The following is a 3,640-nucleotide window of genomic DNA, read 5'->3' on the forward strand; positions in this document are numbered from 1 at the left end:
TACTTTAAGCTATCCTGGGTTTTCTGTTATTACAGATGAATTGGAGAATTGCTCTTTCTAACTCTATGAAGAGCTGAGTTGGGATTTTGATGGGGATTGAATTGAATCTGTATATTGCTTTTGGCAAGATGGCCATTTTAACTATATTAATCCTGCCAATCCAGGAGCATGAAAGATTTTTCCATTTTCTGAGGTCTCCTTCAATCTCCTTCTTCAGAGACCTGAAGTTCTTGTCATACAGACCTTTCACTTGTTTGGTTAGAATCACACCAAGATACTATATATTGTCTATGGCTATTGTGAAGGGTGTTGTTTCCATAACTTCTTTCTCAGCCTGCTTATCCTATAGGAAGGGTATTGATTTGATTGAGTTGATTTTATAACCTGCCACTTTGCTGAAGTTGTTTATCAGCTGTAGGAGTTCTCTGGTAGAGGTTTTTTGGGTCACTTAAGTATACTATCATATCATCTGCAAATAGTGGTAGTTTGACTTCTTCCTTTCCAATTTGTATCCCTTTGACCTCTTTATGTTGTTTAATTGCTGTAGCTAGAACTTCAAGTACTATATTGAAAAGATAAGGAGAGAAGGGGCAGCCTTGTCTAGTCCCTGATTTTAGTGGGATTGCTTCACGTTTCTCTCCATTTAGTTTGATGTTTGCAACCAGTTTGATGTATATTGCTACTATGTATAGGTGTGGGTATTGAAAACAACAGAAAACCTATGTACACATGGAAGCTGCACAAAGCTATACTCAATAACTTGATCAAAGAAAGTTAAATAGAAATAAAGAATTTAAAGACTTTTTAGACTTTAATGAAAATGAAGGTACAACTGCATTTTGATTAGTGGCATGCATATATTGGTTGTTAACACAGCTCTCTAATTGGAGTGAAACCTGATACAACAAGAAGGAAATCATACTTATACTTAGTACCAGAAAACTAGCCAGCTATCCAAAGTTAGTAAATTTATGCATTTTGTACAAGAATCTACAACTGCTACTTATTAAATGTAACTATATTCTAAATATGTGTCCTTATACATACAGATAAATGTAGTTTTCATCCCTAAACCTTAATAAAACAAACTTCATTAGAAGGATGCACTTAAAGAAAAACAAACCAATCAAAATACCAGGTTGTGGTGACTGGCCCACTGGATACGTCTACAATAAACTTTTTCACTTAAGGCTCAGGGATGATTGTGAAAGAAGACATAATGATTCTAACAAAAAGAAAAACAGAGTTTTTTGTGAGACTTTGTCTCCTAATAATGTCAGAAGCTACACTTATAAAGTCCTACCAACATGACTGCATAAACATGAGATGGATAAGGACAAACACTAGATTTGCCAACTTGAATAGAAGGCAAAATGAATAAAGAAAGCTCACGAAACTTCAAATACTCACAAAGAACTACAGGTAACTACAAAATTCTGAGTGGGAGAAAAGAATTTCCCAAGGAAGTCCACATCGCTTGGTTGATCTATTGAAAGTTCAGCCCCAAAAGCATATATACAAGTAACATTTTATAGACTGAGCAGTTTGTAATTACAAATTCACAAATTAGTGTGTGTGTGTGTGTTTGTGTGTGTGTGTGTGTGTGTGTGTGTGTGTGTATTAACAGCAATTAATGAAAAAAGAGATAAGGAGGGATGGATATGTGTAAGGTTTAGACACAGAAACATGAAGGAGAAAGTATAGTATATTTAATCTCAAATAATAATATCAATAACTATTAAATGTAAAAATCAACTATAAAATATCACTGTGGCATAGAAAATGAACACTGTGTGCATCAACCAATAGTATCAATTGTATTCACAGAGTTCTGTCCTTATTTCCTCAGCTTTACTTACTCTTTCCTCAATCTATGTCCAGTCTAATGATAGACCCATCTAGAATAGTCTTCATTTTTGCGACAGTTTTAGGTTTGAGGTTTGATTCATTTTTGCTTTATTTTAGTCTCTTTACATTACAATATTGTTCTTACATTTAATTTACTTTCCAGTGTATCCCTTTACCTATTAATCATAAGTAAATTCTCTGATGGTGATCAAATATCTGTCATACTTAAGTCTGGTCTGTCTCTTCAAACTATTAATTTTGCTTTTTTCTTTAATATATCATACATTTTGTTGTAAATGAGAAATAATATAATGAGTTAAATAAATGGATAAAGTGTTCCTTTAGTGAGCAGTTACCTTTAGTTGGGTATGAGGTAAACATTGTAGACTGTTTCATAGATGTGGATAGAAGATTCTAAAATATGTCTTCTGATTTTCCTTATGTCTCTCCCACCATATCTGACTTTCTGTGGAAACATAAAAGTAATCTTAACTTTATTCTTTTTCCATTTTTAACCCCTGTTCTACCAAAACTATATTGATATATTAGTATGGATAGGGAGCAGGGACAGGTTTATTAATCCTATGATATCTTTTTGTCTATTCATCTATCTGTACTTTTGGTCTGCATCATTCATATATACTTTCATTGGATGAGAAGGGAAGACAACAGGGGCTTAATGCTAGAGGAAAATGGCATTTATTATTTCCTTGTTTGTTGTGTTGGTGAGGCTCCGATAAAAATAGCTTCCCTTATGAAGCACAGAATGTTCTAGGTATAATTTCAAAATGTTTATCTTCTGTCTTCTTGGAACAAAAGCATATTTTCCTCTAGTCATAAAAGTGAGGATGTTGTGGGTCTCTAAGAGATAAACTCACAAAAATTTATTTTTTATAATTGAGTTTTCAGAAATAAACTTAAGTGCAAGGTAGTTCACCTTGACCTTCTTTCAATTTATCAATTATTGTTGAAGAGTTACTGTCATTACTAGACTAGTGTTACAATTTTTTTTCCAAGGGCAAAGGAAAATGTGTTGTGAAGCTTTGGGTAAATGAAAGCAATGTTGAAATATTTTCTTCTATCTTCCAGAGCACAATGATAAGAAAGGTGATGCTCTATACTTCCTAGTCTCAACTGAACAAAAGTACTTCATGGATTTTCTCTTTCTGAATCAGACAGTTATTCTAGTCATCAAACAAAAAGACTATGATTTGGGAGAAATGATAAAAGTGGACAAAAAGCATATAATTGGAAGAGAGAGAGAGAGAGAGAGAGAGAGAGAGAGAGAGAGAGAGAGAGAGAGAGAGAGAAAGAGGCCAATCCTGCTTAGCCATTAAGGGACAATATGACATGGTTTCCTTCCCCTGTAATAGAGTGAGCAGGGTGTATGCCTCCATGAGTGTTGGTGGTTGCTGTGGACATAAGGCTTGTTTGTATAATAGTGTACATATTTTCACATTCCTCCTTCGAGGAATCACCTTTCTCCCAAGGTTAATGACTCTATGATAATTAGAGACAGCACAAGTCAGGGTAGAAGCAATATGGCTAATGACTCAGCAAACTGGTATAAAACTGTGACCTTTTAGGACAGCCCTTAAGGCTATGGGAAAGAATGCTGAAAGCATGAGTTTGAAAATATATAATTTCTCAACTATGCAAAATATATGGATGCATATGAATCGTGTAAGGAACTTCACAGATCTAAAGGAACAGAGGCAGCTGCACTATGAGCCAGCTTGTTAGATAGATAATAAGATTTAGGGAGTAGTGATAGTGAGGCAAGATCCTACAC

Source organism: Apodemus sylvaticus, chromosome X (genome assembly GCF_947179515.1).
Source record: "Apodemus sylvaticus chromosome X, mApoSyl1.1, whole genome shotgun sequence".
In the NCBI taxonomy this organism is placed as follows: Eukaryota; Metazoa; Chordata; class Mammalia; order Rodentia; family Muridae; genus Apodemus; species Apodemus sylvaticus.